Source organism: Teleopsis dalmanni, chromosome 1, assembly GCF_002237135.1.
Source record: "Teleopsis dalmanni isolate 2A chromosome 1, ASM223713v2, whole genome shotgun sequence".
Taxonomy (NCBI): domain Eukaryota; kingdom Metazoa; phylum Arthropoda; class Insecta; order Diptera; family Diopsidae; genus Teleopsis; species Teleopsis dalmanni.
In genome coordinates this window covers 46,851,092-46,869,670 of record NC_051846.1, presented here as the reverse complement: position 1 = coordinate 46,869,670, position 18,579 = coordinate 46,851,092, and the positions used below count along the sequence as shown (strand labels likewise).

Sequence of the window (18,579 nt, the reverse complement as noted above, 5' to 3'; positions counted from 1 at the left end):
TTATTATTAAGTTATCAACTGATCATTTCCATAATAAAGTTGAAAATAGAAAATTGTACAATAGATTATAACGAATTTATTTAAATTGTTACTACAAGTCATTGTTAGATACAAATGCAAGTGCTCTTGAATTTTCAGTAATTTACATGATAATTGCTTTGCGTAATAGAAATGATAGCAAAATTCGCTAAAAGCACTTGAAAGCATTGACATTGTGAAAATTATGCAAAAACAAATGGAGATAAAATGAAGTAATTTAAAAAAAATTAGTTTTGGTATTGCTAATAACAAGTTAATTTTAAGTCGAAAGAAGTTGTAAAAATTTAAAAAAAAAATTTTAAATACAATAAAGACATTAAAAAATATTTTTCTGAATTTGCAAAATTCGCGATTGACACATGGGAAAGTGCAAAAACTGAAGCGAAAACAAATTAACACATTTTACCGGATTTAAGTGCGAAAGATTTAAAGATACAAAACCTAAACAAAATGTCGCCTTGCTTGTGCTCATAATAGTAAACAAATAATATTTAATAATTAATATTTACTAAAAAAAAGAAAAAATATTTCCGTAAAATTTATTGTGTGAAAATGAAACTGCGTCGTCTAAACAAAAGAGACGATCGCGGTGAGGTTGGCAAAACTCACACGCCAAACTGCAAAATATTGAAGCTCAAATTTCATCCGTAAAGTGCAATTTCGTTGATTTCAGATACTTCAAAGCAATCAAGCGCAATAAAATATGCATTAGAATGCAACCGAATGATAATAAATTTAAATGATTATATTTCTAATGTTTTCTCAACAATTTTATCTAATAAGTTTAATAAGATTTTTGCGCACGAGCATCGCCGCGAGTACAACCGCAGAAACCAAAGCTGCTGAAATGAATGCTGCAATTTTAATTGCAACTGCGTCAATTCTAAATTAATTTGAAAGAATTTTAATTTTTTCTGTTTGCTGTTTTCTGAAATTTATTGCAATGGCCGTTAATTAAACTCATTTGCATTCGCAACGCAGTTCTTAACACGTTTGGCAGAACTGTTAAAAAAACAGTAGCCCCTCTACTGGTTTTTGTAATTACTAGAAAAATATTTCATTAAGTACTGAAAACTGTTACTTGGACTACTCGTAAAATAAAAATATTTCAATATAATTAGAAAATTTTTTTCAATTTTTTACAAGTGCAAGATTTTAAATATTTGTGGTTCAAACTATATTTTTCAATCTATGTGATGAGAAACTATGATTGTTTAATTTAAAAATTTGATGAACTGTTACAGAACAACTGTTTTTATTAGTTATGCATTTAGAGACACAAAAAAACTTAAAATGCAGAAATACTGATTAGATTTAAAATGGAAATTAGTTTGAAAACTATATTAGTAACACTTAAATTGCTTAAAAACCTTAAAAAGACACTACAAATAAGGGATAAAATATTTAGAATACTTAAACTGTGTACACTATAAATAAGACCAAGAGTTATCTCCATGATCTCGTTCTCGTTATCTCGTTCCAAATCAAATAATTTTCATTTAAAGAAACTACAATTCCAACTTAATGTCGAAAAATTTGAGAACTAATACATCGTGAGTTAATATCAGCGCAAGTTCAACAAAAGCCTGTCACCAGAACACGTAAGTTTAAAATACCTTCGGTTACGAACTTATATATTGACACATGCAAGTATACCAACATAAGCTTCAACGAAAACCTGTCCCCAGAAGACGTGAGTTGTTTAAACTTTGGTCTATTAGGAACATAAACATTGACACAGACAAGTATACCAGCATAAGCTCAACGAAAACCTGTCACTAGGTGGCGTGAGTTTAAACTGTGGTCGGCTTAGAAATATTTGCATTAATAAAGGCAAGTATACCAGCGCAAGTTCAATGAAAGCCTGTTACCAGAACACGTGAGTTGTTTAAACTGGGTTCTTTAGGAACATAAACATTGATACATGCATGTACACCATCATAAGTTCAACGAAAGCCTGTCACTAAGAGACGTGAGTTTTAACTTCACACGATTAAGAAATATTTGCATCAACAAAGGCAAGGCAAATTTAAACTGGAGCCGATTATACTGTGGGACTAAGAATTTAAATAAAAAAAGAGACCTGAAAAAAAAGTATATACTGGTGCCACGACCTTGATCGAAGCTAATTAAATTTAACGATCCATAAAATTGCAAAATCATATGCATTGAGTACAACACAATACACCGTCAAATATGAAAGTTCACGGAAAAAGTGAAAACTAATTTTGAAAACACATAACATAGCAGGACAAAAAACTTTGCGCCAAAACAATCTGTATGGAGCTTTTGCATCCATCAAATGCCTTACTCTAAGTCAAATCTGCATCCGATTGCAAATAGATAGGACACACTTTCTTCTCTGAAAGTCTTCACAGGGTTCAATGGTAAACATAATGTACAACACTCATACCCGACAAATCTTGTGCCCCTAGTGCAAGTATCAGCACCAGCTCTTTCTTGGTCACAGAACTAAAAGGTTTACTGAAAGCATTAAAAAGTGGAACCCAAATATTATGTCAAGAAGTATGGTGTATGGAAATCAAATGTGAGCAGAAATTGAAATCAGTAGGACTTGAAAATTTCTTACTGTCATCATTACATCTACACTAAATTCATGAGTGTATCGTGAGAAAACCATTTTATGCCACAGCGCTCAAACATCTGATATAATAACACTCTAGTAATTATTGCTGAACTTTTGTTAGAATCGATATTGCCACTGTTATGCGTACTTTTCTTAATATTCAACGGTCAGGTATAAAAGAGATTCTTAAAAGCAATGACATATTCGAAAACCATTAAAATAAAAATCAAAGGTTGGTATACTAATTAAAAATTTTTGATTTCTAGCAATGCTCTTCAAAGTTTTGTACTTTTAACATTTTAATTTATAATTATTCTTACAATAAACAACAATGTAGCAATAATATACAGGAACGGTCATTCTTTTTAACTTAAATCAAACAAGTGATATATGTTTTATGACTCACATAACGGAAGTAGTTAGGTAAGCTCTTACAGCGATTTGAAAATGTTAAAGCGCTCGATCACAGAATTAACCTAATAAACCAAATTTTTGCGCATTACAAATAAAAACGCACCTAGTATTACCACTGGCAACTTATTATGGTAGTTATATTTGAGAATGTCGAAAAATTTTGCTACCCTGGTCATGTGTTAAGTAGTTATGGAAGTAATGTAAGCGATATTCCTGCACATATTATAGTCGTGACGTGCTTTCTACTCTGTGTAGAGATATAACCGATGGCAACCTATATGTATGATTAACACATGTGGTACTTTAGTACGAAAATTGGTACTTTCTTTTCCGTATGATTCTGTGGTACTCGTTTTTAGAAAATGGTACTTTTTTGAAACGCGAACTTTATTGTACATATTATTATATAATCTAATTAAATTTATTTATATATGCAACTGTGTACTATGAAACTAATTTAATTTTATGTATTCTGTCTCTCTCTCTATCTGTCTCTCTCTCTCTATCTGTCTCTCTCTATCTGTCTCTCTCTATCTGTCTCTCTCTCTATCTGTCTCTCTTTCTATATCTCTCTATCTCTCTCTGTCTCTCTCTCTATATCTCTCTATCTCTCTCTTCTCTCTTTCTCTTCTCTCTCTCTTCTCTCTCTTCTCTCACTCTTCTCTCTTTCTCTTTTCTCTTTCTCTTCTCTCTCTCTTCTCTCTCTCTCTCTTCTCTCTCTCTTTTCTCTCTCTCTTTTCTCTCTCTCTTTTCTCTCTCTTCTCTCTCTCTTCTCTCTCTCTTCTCTCTCTCTTCTCTCTCTCTTCTCTCTCTCTCTTCTCTCTCTCTCTTCTCTCTCTCTCTTCTCTCTCTCTCTCTTCTTCCTCTCTCCGTCTTCTCTCCTATCTCTTTTTCTCTCTCTCTCTCCTTCTGCTCTCTCTCTGCTTCTGCTCTGCCTCTCGACGTCTTTCTCTCTCTCCTCTTCTCTCTCGTCCTTGACGTCGCTCTCTCCTATGCTGTCTCTCTCATCTGCTTCCCTCTCAGGTCTCTCGTCGGCTCTTCTCTCTCTCTTCCCTCTCCACCGTCTCCTCTTCTCGGCCTCTTTCTCTCTCTGCTCGTTGCTCTCTCTCTTCGTCTCTCTCTCGTTTCTTCCCTCTGCTCTCTCGTCTCTTCTCCCGTCTCGTCTTTTCCCCGCTCTCTTCTCCCTCTCTCTCTCTCTTCTCCCTCTCTCTCTCTCTCTTCTCCCTCTCTCTCTCTCTTCTCCCTCTCTCTCTCTCTTCTCCCTCTCTTTCTCTTACCCTCGTCTCTCAGTGGAGCATAGGGCCTCAATTTTATGTATTTATCTCTATCTCTCTTATCCTCATCTCTCAGTGGAGCATAGGGCCTCAAGTTTATGTATTTATTTAGTAAAAATACTTAAACTTATACTGTTCTATATCTTCTATACATTTTATATATATTGTATTTTCTTATTAGAAGGCAATAGAAAAAAAAATTTTTTACAGGTACCTTTCTGAACCAATTTTGGTACCTTTCTGAATTTTCAAATGGCAACCGTAACTATAAGATTTAATTGAGAATGTTAGAGAGTTCTTCTGTCATGGTAACGTGATAAGTATATTGTGATAAGCCAAACGTTACTATTGCGAGGTGCTTTCTACTCTACGTAGAAAGTTTAGCGCTCATGAGACATATCAATGTTTCTGCATTTCTAATATGAGTTTTAAACCAAACCTATGCTATACTTATTACCACTACGTTAAGGAGAAAAAATAAATATAATACAATATTATTATAATTTTGCAGCTCTCCATTAAACGTTCTAAATAAACTTTAAGTTCGTTTTGTGAACCATTACTTGCCTCGAAGAAATATATTTATTAAATCTCATAAAAAATATTACTTGTCCAAAAACAACAAATAATATAATAACAATTATTATAAAATTATTACTAAATTTAAAGTGCACTCAAAACACTGTAAAAAACTGAAAAAATATATTGAATACTCGTAGCTACAAATGATAATTGCACAAAGTATTTAAGTTTATTTAATTATACTTCACTTCAGATGCAATGCAATTGAATTTTCCAAAAGAAAAATTGAATTGAAATCATTTTGTACCGCAACGCATTAGACATTTTAAGTCATTTGTGATGTGTACTCGTTTTTGAGATAATATCACTTCAAGCAACCAGAGACTGCCATAGCGCATATGAAAAATATTTTTGCTTTTGTATCTGCAGTGGCGTTTATAATTTTATGAGTGCATCAACATTGAAGTTGAAAGCATTAACCTTTCGGTATTGTTCATAACTTAAATTTAATGAATGACTAATTGTTGTACGGATTTTGTGATTTTCTACAAATGAAATCTTTACAAACGGTGCTTTAGCATTTTTTATTACAAAACAAAATAAAGCGAAATAAAAATAGTTTAATCTTTTTTAAAATGGCAAAGTGAAACTAATTTAATAAATATTTAAGCGATTAAAATAATTATAACGAAAAAAATTATCTCTAATAAAATTATGCATGTGAAAGGAATTTATCTGATTTGTGTAAATTCATGAGTCAAACGAAAACATTTACAAAAGACTAATGCCAATGTAACTGTAACAAGCGGCCATTATCTTATCACTTTCGAGATACTTTGTATTTGTTCATAGATTCACATTCTTTCACCTTGCATGGTTCACATTAATGCAAATACATTTTTGTGGTTCGTCACTAAATTCCAGTTAAATTTAATTTAAATTTGCAAAAAATACTTTATTGGAAACAAATAAAAAAAAATTATTATTGAGAAAAAACCAAAGTTAATTTAATATAACAAACGAGCGCGTTTTAATTTGCATATTTTGGAAGAACACGCCTTAAAGGTAAAAGTTGATCGAGAAACCAGAAAATTTTTTGAAATTGACAAATATGCAAAAACAAAAAAATATCAATATAAGAAATAAGTTTTGACACTATAAACAAATTTAATTTTTAATTTTTAAGCCCATCAACATAACAAGCTTCAAATTAATTTATTAACTTCATAGGCACTCACTCACCTGCTGATTTGATTCATCGTCATTTGTTGATAGCAGTTTTACTGTGCTTCCGTTTGCCAAATTAAAACTGCCACTGCCGGATAAATTTTTCGTTGGTGAGGTTGTAGTTTCAGCAAATTGATAATCACTGCTGCCAGCTTCATGGCTGTGATAGTCGGAAATTATATCATTAAGTGTATTATTACTGCCGCTTATGGTTGTGGCACCACTAATGCGCCCCGAAGCTGCTGTAGTACGTCCGCTAACTGTACCACCACGACTATTTATGCCACCTCCTCCACCGCCACTGCCACTACCGCTTCCTCCACCATTAAAACCAGTATCTACTGTAGACACATAACTGCGAGTCGTTTGTGGTGAGGATGTTACAGGCAGGGCATCTTCAACTTTCTGACGCATATTTATCCATGACTGTCGATTCAGCTGTTTGCGTTCCATAGTTGGTGGATTACTAGCATGTACATTGTTGCCACCGATTACATAAACACTTGTAGCTGTGGAGTCACTACGTAAACGCATCGGCTCCATTGGCGGTGTCGGTGGTACTGGCGCTACTGTTTGTTTATTGTTCGGCGCAGGCGGCAAATTTGTTTGTTTTTTTAAATTATAATAATCGTCGTTCGGTTGATCACTGGTTCTTGATTTCCGAGTCGAATTCATAGTACTTTTCACTTCAGAACTTATATTTACTGTAACTTAACTTCACCACTATATTTTCCAAGTTACTCAGCACTGTCGTCAGCTTCATGCGGCCACAGCCAACTGAAAAGAACAAATAAAATAAAAATTGTGATGAAATCAATTTCTTGAGCCAAGTTGTTTTAATGCAAATGAATGTTCTAATATTAAAGCTGGTATTTATATTTTTAATCACTAATGATTCACTCACTAATTTTATCAGAATTAATCGACAATTTATTTTTATCACAATTTTAAACTTTGTATCCAGTTGTTTTTGTATAGAAGAATATGTTTTGGCTTAAGAATCAAAGCCTAAAACCAAAAGCAATGATTAACTGAACTTTAGTAGAAATAAGCATGAATAGATATTTTATAGATATTTTTTAATGATATTTTAAGTGATATATTAAATAAAAATTGAAAAAAGAAGGCTTAAGGTTCTTACAGTGTCTTCTAGTAAAATACAAAAGAAATAACACTAACTATTGATTACCAGATTTTTAAACGTTTAAGGTCTATTTACTTCTCTTAATTTTCTTATGAGAACACATCTATAATCAAAACCAGTTTTTAAAACGGTTTAGAGTAGGGCTAACCAAACCAGATACAATCGCGGGTCAATACCAATTACTGTACAGATTAAGGGGCCGCAGAAACAAATACATACGTTCATAGTTATTTGCGACAAAAAAAAATACGATTATAATTTTAAATTTAGTTTTATTAATTTATAAACATTAGCCGCGGGCCGTGCTTTGGACAGCGCTAAAAATCACTTACAACACATTACAACTCTTGAAAGTATTGAAAGTATTATTCTTTTTTAAGAGATGCCTTTAAACTTACTAACAACCTCTAGAAAATAAATCCTCAACATATTTAGTTAACACTAAGCATGAAAAGTATAATAAAAGGAATGTGAAATATTTTTTTCGTGCTCCTTACAATGGAAGCAAGACTTTTTCATGAAAATGTTTATTTTCCTATCACAATTTTCTAACCGATAGTGATTCATCAGATCTAAATCACTTTCCTTCTTATCACACGTATAACAATTGCCATTGTCATTGAAGGAATATTTAGTTATATTTGACATAAGTGACTAAAACAGTGCACTTGAATAAAGACTACAATGGGTGTTCAGTAATTGTATACAATAAACAATTGGGATTTAACTGTCTACATTACATGCCAGTAAAGCTATAAAATTACGTGCCAGATTGTTTACGTAATGTGGCACTTAAAATCACAGATCATTCAGAATATCAGTGACTCAATAGGGTAAAACGCTCTCAATGGAAATTAAAATTGGAATTACAATGTCAACTGATTTCATCATATACTTAATTATTTTTAAAACTAATTTAAGAAACCATAAACCACATATGTTCCATTCTGTCAGAAAGTAGTTTTTGCAAGTCAATTAAGTCAGTTTTTCTTTGCCACAAAATTTAGTTAAAAACCAAAATATAGCGTAGTTTCTTGATCTCGGAAAACCCGCAATAAGACCAATATCTGTAAGAAGTGTCTCAATAAAATCACAATGGGGTTTAATGATAACTATGAACCAACTTGCTTACAGAAGTGTACAAATTCTTGATTTCTTAAATTCATCTCTTATTAAGTTTTAAATTATAATTGATTATAATTATAATCAAGGAGTTTAATCAAAGAGTTTCCATGTCATTTTACATAACATACCTATGACATATGTACTTACTTACTTTTTTACTAATGAATATCAAAAAAGCTATATAATATTAAGATTTTTGGAATTTCACAAAAGAACTTAATTCAAGTAGATCATAATAACTTTTGCTCAAAACAATGTTAATATTATTACTTAAACAGATATAAAATGAATATTTTAATGATAATATTTACAGTGAACAAGTGTTTTCAATGTAGAACAGCTTAAGTCAATAAGATAAAACAAATAATAAGTTTAGTATGACTAAGATACTACAGAACACATTTTATAAGAACTTTTATGAAACTTAATAAGAAAAAACACAATTTTTAGTTAATAAAGTAGTCTATCAAATGGAAGTATATTATTAAAAACCACAACCTATAACATATATAAACACTTTAAAAATGTATATATCTCCATAATGCATGCATGCTAAATGACCCAATAAAATACAGAGTTTGATTGATTTAATCAGTTCAGCTTTAAGTCTTGGCCTTTCATAATTCATTATTTTGTACATACTATACTTTGAAATGAGAAAATATTTCTAGTGGGACAAAATCGACTTGAAAAGAGAGCAGTGAAAAAATCTTTATCAATTTCTCGCTCAAAAACTACTCTCCAACAGAATTATAAGTAATTCCAAAATGAGACAATAAAACATTCGTGGTTTTCTAAATTAATTGTAAAAACAATTATATATCTAATGTCATTAGCTAAGAGTATAATTTCTATTTAAATTTCAAGATATGGCACTGTATACTTTTTGTAGCGTTAACGGGCATTGTTATGCAGACTGTAGAGTTCTTAATGGTTTCATTAATCTTGCAATCTTTCTGGTCATGACGATAAAGACATGTTATATACGCAGTTAAATCTCAAGGTTTTGCTATATTTTTAGAAAACCATTACAATAGACCAGGCCACATACTTGATATAAAGAATAAAATTTAAGTATATATTTTTTTTAAATAAAGAGATTTAGACAAAACATTTCTAAAACGCATCTTCTGCCACTGCGCGTTATATGGTTGAGAACAAAAATGTTATATTAATTAAACATATCTGGCTGTTGCCATAGTCAATAATTTACTTATTGTTCATTGGACTTTATATAGTTTCCTAAACATTAAATATATATTAAATGCTATAGTGCTATTATATATCACATATACTTTTCACATATATTTGTTATATGTACATGATTTTTTTCTTTGAAACTAGGAGACAGTGTGTGAAAGTAAAAGTTCGGATGGAGTAATGCTTTAGGATTCAATTCTGAGCATTGTTGGAGCTTTAAATAGTAAAAAAATAATTCTGTAAGCCTGTGAATATCTGAAAATATAAGATAATGAAGATATAAATAATATATATATGTGTCTATAATAAAAAGACACAAAGATTTCTTCTATTACTTAAACATTATCATTCCTGGTAAAAAAGAGAGAAACGTAACATTTAAATAAGGAGACATAACAGTGCAAATAAATTATAATAAATAAAATATTTAAACTAAATATTTTATAATTAATTTTATAAAAAAATCTTTAAATTTTTTTTTTTACTTAAATTAAATAATTAACAATTGAGTTCAGTGCAAGTTGCATATCGTAAATCTTAACAGAAATATTTTGAACTAAAGTTTGCAACATTGAACATTGAAATATTGTTAAAACTGGAGTTGCATATTGTAAATCATAAATTGAGTATGTAATAAATTAAACAGCAGGTTTAGTACCAAATTTCTTATTTGAAAAAAAACATGCCATACTTTAAAATATAAGTTAACTACATAATTCTTATTTTCAGCTACCGTTAAGACAGTAAAATTTATGTTAAATGCCCTTTTCTTCTCTAATGGTTTCACACTGACTACAAAAAAAGTGTACTGAATATCTTGCCGTCAAGCAATTTCAGTTATAAGAATTTTCAATAAATCAATTTCATAAATTATCAACTCTTTTCATATTGTTCACTTTTGACAGCGATTTTCTTTGATTGCTATTGGAAAACTCTCTCAGGTATAATTATAATATTAAAACAATATGACATCGGTACTAATATCGTTACATATTTAGAAATATTCAACTTCATTAACTTATATTGTACCATTGGATTAATTAAATCTTCACTTTACAAACATAGTAAACTTTATTAATCGCTTTCTTTGTCTGTTCGAAAAAATGCAATCTCTGCCAAACACTACATACGAAATGGGTTTTAATGCCCAGGAACTCCTTTTTTCACTGGCCTGGAAAAGATAACGAAAGTGCACTTTTCGGAATTCCTTAATTTTATCAGGAAAACTGCAATCTCTGTCAAACACTACATACGAAATGGCTTCCAATGCCTAGGAACCCGTTTTTTTACTGGCCTGGTAGAGGTAACGAAAGTGCACTTATCAGAATTTCTTAACTTTATCTGGAAAACTGCAATCTCTGTCAATCGTACACGAGAAGTGGCTGCTAATGCCTAGAAACCTGTTGTCTCACTAATCTGGCGGAGATAACGAAAGTACACTCATCGGAATTTCTTAACTTTATCTGGAAAACTACAATCTTTGTCAAACTGTACACGAGAAATGGCTACTAATGCGTAGAAACCTGTTGTCTCACGAGCCTGGCGGAGATAACGAAAGTGCACTTATCAGAATACCTTAACTTTATCTGGAAAACTGCAATCTCTTTCAAACACTACATACGAAATGGCTTCCAGTGCCTAGGAACCCGTTTTTTCACTTGCCTGGTAGAGATAACGAAAGTGCACTTATCAGAATTCCTTAACTTTATCTGGAAAACTGCAATCTCTGTCAAACTGTACAACTATGGTTGTTAATGCGTAGAAACCATTTGTCTCACTGGCCTGGTAGAGATAACGAAAGTACACTTATAGGAACTCCTTAACTTTATTTGAAAAACTGTAATCTCTGTCAAACTGTACACGAGAAGTGGCATCTAATACCTAGAAACCTCATGCTTTAGGATTCAAGAAAGTCAAGAAATGCTAGAAAGTCTCACTAGCCTAGCAGAGATAACTTATCGAAATTACTTAATTTTATCTGGAAATCTAAATCGTTGCAAAAAGAAGCCTGACAATGTTAATGGTATTACATAAGACAATAGTTGCCTACGAGTGTGTTTTGGTGTTCGCATTAATACGTGCCGTCTAAATTTATACTAATATGAACTTTTAACCGATCACTTTATTTTTATAAACTTGATTATAAACTTTTTTTATATTTTTTTATTTTTATATATTTTTTATTTTTATATATTTTTTATTTTTATACTTTTTAAATATTAATTGTATATTTATCGACTTGTTTTTTACATTGATAACACAAGTCTTTTAATCCAGCTGCACTAAATTATTAATATAAAAAACTCACTATTTATAACTGTCACCACTTTTACTTTTCTTAATAATTCACGTCACTACTCAAAGTTTTTGTATATTTTAAATATTGTTTTATTCATTTTTATTTCATTTTCAGATACATATTAGATGTTTCACTCAAACATCTTAGAGAAGCAAACGCAATTACTTACGGATAACAAGTGAGGCACTGGAATTGAAATATTTGAAATTGTTTAAAATGTTATTACACACTGTGATTGCTATTGCGCCAATGATATCTGCTGATAAAAGTCTTATCTTCCAGAAAGAAAACAATAACAACAAACAAACTTGTGCCCGAAGATACGCAAAGATACGCTCTCCACTTGCGCTTCATATTTTCACAACGCAAATAAAAATATTATCTATGGCTACGTCGCTAAATATTACAGATGTCTGTCAAGTAAATGTTTACCTTGTCACAAAGTGCATTCAACAAACAGTCGCCGCGGTATATGTTTTCATAAACAAACAAACAAACAAACGACAATTGTTTTAGGATGTCCATTTGTCATCTTTTTACTTTCAGTTCTCATAATTAAAAAACTATTTTCAGTGTCAGACAAATTAAATGCCTTTGTTTAAATGGGCATTTTACTTTTGAATTAAATCAGATTTTAATGGGTTTAATTAATTTGTTTGGCTAGATACTAGATATTGCCTTAATTGGCTGGTCCCAGTTCGTCACTGATGCCATAAAAATAATTTTAATAGATATTTACATATATTTTATTATTTATTTAAGCGGTATTTAGTGAGAGTGGATTCAGTTGAAAAATACATTAAAGATCGTGCTCTGAAACTGTTCAATACAATTGACAGTCACAATAATCCAACTCTCAGTATCCTAAAATTACAGCGAAATTTGATAAACACAGGCAGATACAAAGATATCAGATCCATCATATTATAAAGCCCCGTAAAGCCCCGTATTTAGTGTGACTTAAAATTGTCCACAGATAAAATAGAGTAAAGGTGCTGATTCACCAACTCAGACATCTGAATATCAATAATAGTTATATAATTTGATTATTTTGTATAACAATGCATTGGTTTATAGTTCGCTATTTATTAAAATAAAAAACTTATTTGTCACTTCTCTCTTTTCAATATAGAGTATGTTACGAGTATCTAAATATTCTGTCAGATTTAGTTGACTTATATCATAGTCACACTCTTATGATATATCAGTGTATGCCGTAAGAATGGTAGAGCGTCCTCAGTATAATTTCCTTTTCTGATTGTTGCTTTAGCAGCACAGTCAAAAGGTGATAAGTCGATTAAAAGAATATCAGTTAAAGTATATAAGGCATTTCAGGAAGTTAACTTAAAATAATCCGCATTTAATATTTGTAGTATTAATATTTGTATCATCATTAATGGTGCAAAGATCCCAGTTGAATCTTAGCCTCTCTTATTATTTGTATTATTAGAGACCAAAATGCACTGCGAGCTAAATTCATCGATTATACATAGCATAGATCCTTAATCCTGCATATTTAAGTTTTTTATAAATATATAGACACAATTTCGAAGTTATTGTTCTATAATTTATGTAGAGACAAAGCAATGGCACCTTATCTGCCAAGAGTTTTCGATGCTTATTTGATAAAACTAACAAATATTGGACATGTAAATAATTTTTTGAGACTGGAGGTACCAGAAATCGAACTCGTGTCCTGCCAAATTTGAAGCTCAGAGTCAGCGCTTCTTAACCAATTGACTCAAAGCCGTACTTGACTTTTATGTTAGCACATTTTTCTGGAGTTTTTATTAATTATTAATTATGTATAAGCAAAATTATAATACTTGTGATTATAATTATGATACTTGATGATTTCATAATTTAAAGACAAGTTATTTTTTGGATTCGATATAACATTATTGTTCTGTACATTTTATTTTAAACGATGCTCGCCATATACTAACGCGGTAAAGTACAAATGGTTTGACGATCGAGATAAAAGACTTGATTAAGTTTACAGTTCCATTTTTAGCCTATTGCCTCTTATATATTACATTACTTATATATTTTTTCATATATATTTTTCAACTACTCATAGAAAGTAAGTACACTGATTATGCACCATTTAACTAGAATATTAATGGAATGTTACATTAGTTCTGACATTATAATGATATTTCTTATTGTTACTTTTAAATTATCTCCCAAAGATTTTTTGCATTAGATTTTTGTTGCTTCTTTATTATTTATATATTTATAAGTATAAGCACTCCAAAAACAAGAGACTATAAACTATAAAACTATATATGAACTATAAACTATAAATAATAGGTGGTTTAAGTCGACCTTTGTGATTTTAAATTAGAATATGTTATCTTGAATAATATACAAATTCAAACATGGACAGAAATAATACATTTACAATAAATAAAATTTATAATCAAAAATCAGTATTTAATCGGAAGTATAATATGGGTCGAAGGCAATCAAAGAGTAATTAATAAAAAGCAATGCAGTCTTATTAACTAACAGTTTTTGGGTATTTGTAGTCAAATAATACATATAATAATAAATTAATAATAATATAAAATAAGATATTAAAAAAATTTATTTAAAATTCTGTTTTATTCACATTTTAACTTGTAAAATTAATTAAACATCATTTGTAACTTCTACTTCTGATCATCTACTTCAAGACATCTTGTATTAGACTATGGTATACGAGTAGTTAAAAATAGTAAGTGAATCTTTTTTAAAGAATTTACTTATTAAATATTTATCATAAATAATTTAAATATCACAAAAGAATTATATTTACCAGACATAATAAAGGAAATGGTAACAAAACCTATTCCCTATTTTATTTTTTTCATATGTCTATGTTTCCTCACTTACAAGACTTATAAGAATATTCCATTAACCCCAGCCACTATCCTATTCAACGGAGTGTTAACCAATTATTCGTGATGTATTTGCAGCCAAGAAAAAACGAATCAAATTACACAATTTAAAGAAGGTGATGCACCTGAAAAAATAACGAATTTACATTTAAATGCTAGGGTACAAAGTAGTCTCCGGCTAGGAGCACAAGTAATGCACCAGTTTGCGTTGGAATTATTATGAATGCAAGTGTATGTAAATACATCCGAAGATATGAATATAGTTTTTCTGTTCACTGGAACTGAACGAAATAAATTTAATAAAACACTGACTATGGCACCATCAACAAGAAATTCGCTCATGTGTAACCAGAAGTGCCACTGTCAAGTCCAAGACTGAATTAAGTGAGTATGAAATGTGTTCTTTTGAGTTTTATTAAATATTTAGGTTGTTTTTATTCTTTTGTTGCTTCCAAGAAAATTAAAAGCATAGAAAAGTATAATTTTTTTGGTTTTGCCAAGTTAATGACTGAAAGTTGAATAAACCTGAAATTACTAAAACACGCCAAATTAACACGAATTTAGTTTAAAAATGCATATTAAGCTTAATAAAGACGACAACGTATGTTAGCTTAAGCTAAAACTAAATTTCCTTCACGTAGGTGGAAAGCGAGAATGTTGAAGAAAGCATATTTACAATGCATGTGAAATCATTTTTATGTATATAATATATAATATCTATGCATATTATATATAATATAATATATAATATATAATATCATATATAATATCATAATATGCTAGTTTTAAAAAACTATTTTTAAAAAATAAAATAAATTAATTACATTTGAATCATAAGAATAAGTAGTAGTTAATAAATTGTAGTTAATAAGTAGTAGTTAATAAGTAGTAGTTAAAAAGTAATAGTAGTAGTAGTATACTTTATTAATAATTTAAAACATACAATAATTATCAATACAATATACATTATTTATTTAAAGCTATGGCCTAATGTCGTCAGCTTTACCTAGACTATACTACACAGGATCTTCTTTTACTTTAAATGCAAAGTATAATAAAATCTGTTATTTAGTAATAAATTTCGTAAAACAAATAAAAATAACGTTATATAGTATTTATACTAGTATTTATACTATGTATATATTTAATGTATGACATATGTACGCTGGATACGCAAAATAAAGAGATTGTTTATTGCGAAGAATACAGCTCATCGTCATTCGATGAATAAATATTCGGTTGATTTGCTAATATTTCCAAACCTTTCTTGCATAAACGTACCTAAACAACAAATATGTTATGTACGGGGAACAATGCTTTTACATAAAACTTTAAGTGAGCCGCGACATAAAAACACTTGAGAAGCACTGGTTAATAATAGTTCAAATTGTTACTGAGTTCTTTCTGTGCTGAAATTTTTAATAAAAGATGGGAATACTCAACGATATATAGGCAACTGTATGCATCTGACCACTTTTCACTAAAAGGAAATCCAATATTCTCACCGAGTAGCCTCGTAGAGATATCGGTCTTATGTTAGGTTTACTTGCAGGTCACTGAAAACTAGGAAACCATGATAAAAGATTGAATCTCCCTTTCATTCATACCGGTCGCAGCTGTGGGAAAGACGATGAGAGTGCCTCTCATCTGCTCTGTCTTTACCCAGCTCATGCACAGCGCCGACTCAACACTTTAGAAGTCCTCTCTCTTGAGGGTCTTGCTCAATTACAATGACCTCCCACAGCATTTTGAACTTAACCAAAGGTTGTAGGTGGTTTTAAATCCTGAGTTTTCTTTTATGTACGGTAACACAATGAGCCAATAAACCTAAGTGGATCCCTAGGGAGCGCCGGTATAACCTGACTTAAATTAACAATTCAATTATAAATACAGAGACTTTTTATAAATGAACTTATCATATTTCTAACAATACCCAAACAAAGTGATCTATTTATTGAATTTTTTGATCCATCAATTTTGATATTGAAGATGCGCTATGGTCTAGAAGGCCAGTTGAACATAATGTAGACACAGTAATTGATAACAATCCATGAGATCGTTAATCGAATTAAACCATTCAAAGCTCATTATATGAGATATAAATCTTGTTTAATCTTTCAAACATATCTTGCTATATCTATCAGTATTTAATATATTGATAACTACTGACCTTTTAAACACAATTAAAAAAAGACTTCATATAGTCCATTTTATTAAAGAATGCCACTGAAGAACAACAATGTTCGTACCTAAAAAATAATTTAAACCGGTTTTTTTAAAATATATTTTGTTGTTACTTTACTGTACTTCTTTACTGAAACTTTTTATTGCAAATCAAGAACTAGAGAACGATAAACACCCATCCATTATGTAAAACGCTCACAATTCTTAGTATAGTATAGGAAAGTATACCCTTTAATGCCATAATTAGTTATGGTTACCAAGTGGAAGAAGTCTCTAATCATAATAACTCACAAAACCGGTAAATACTCTATATATATATTTATTTTTTATGCGTTGGTTTTAACATCACTTTTAGCTTTCTGTTATATGTCTATAGATTATTAATGTATCGAACTATACCAAAAAGTGTCGAATTAAATTTGTTATGTTCTCTTAATATAGATTGATTTATTAAAAGTAACATATCTTAGACCTAATTTCTAGTGCTTAATAAAACTTCTCTACTTTCCAAATATAATGAGCCAATTTGTGTGGAATGGAAAGCACTTATTACTATTCAAAATCAATAACAAACACAAAACATCGCACATTCTTACTTTTCTTCTAAAATTAAAAATCTGTCAAAATTGCAATGAAATCTTTCGAAATGTTCAAATTGATAAGGTCAATATAGCACTATAGCGTTAAGTAGCATATATTTTTATGCAAAATAAATAAATAAACAAAATCAATGAACGTTAAAGTTAATTAAATTTATTCAACCGTTGAATCAAAATAAATATTGTAAATAAATAAAAATCGTCAACCGAGTAAAAGTAAATATTTGTTAATCAATTGAATCAGTACATATTGTAATTGATCCAATTGTGAGCTGAGTTGTGAATACGAAAAAATATCGGGCGTTGTATCTTCGTACTTCATTCAAATTACGTAATAAACTTGTCAATTTGTTATAAATTTGCGATACTTAAAAAAAAAAAAATAAATAAATAAAGCGAAAAATCGAAAAAGCAAACACAAAATTAGGTTAGTAAAATTGCATCGATAAATTTGAAAAGATTTAATTGACGATTTTCAATGCTACAATATACGATACGTGGTGTAAGCCAGTCGCTGCTCGTCGCGGATGCAGCTATTAGCAGCTTAATTAACTTTTATTGCATTTTCCGAGATATTTACTTTCATTTATTTTTCTTTGAATTTGAATAAACATTTTAAACAAATTTTACTTTCATTGAAAACATTTTCAACTCTTCTTGGTACGATAAATAAATAATTGTTAAATAAAAATCATTGTAGCCACAATGCATTTACCAACATTTATTACAGTCCGATTACATAGTCCGCCGACAATTGCTCTGCCAGAGCCCAGAGCATGTGTCTTTGGGTGTTTTGTGGTATTTTTCATCTCATTATTATGTGTTATTTGTAATTATTTTCTATTTGATTTAATGAGTTTACTACATTTAATATACGTATATAATACCGACTTTCAGCTCTAATTAATTCGCGAACTAACACAATAATACATAATAAGCCACTTAATGAAAACAAAACCGAAGCTTTGACTTTTACTTGTAATTTATAATAAATTAAATTACTCGTACTTAAATATTGAAAAATTATTTTAATTACTTTCAGATCATATATTGAGAAACTAATATTAGAGCTTGGAAATAACT

General features: G+C 30.0%; 1 protein-coding gene across 1 annotated transcript in view; it reads left to right on the top strand.

Moving 5' to 3' along the window:
• Window positions 1-18,579, top strand: part of LOC119667792 (sodium- and chloride-dependent GABA transporter 1-like) — a 347,748-nt gene that overhangs the window by 6,132 nt on the left and 323,037 nt on the right. The gene's annotated exons all lie outside the window — the stretch shown is intronic.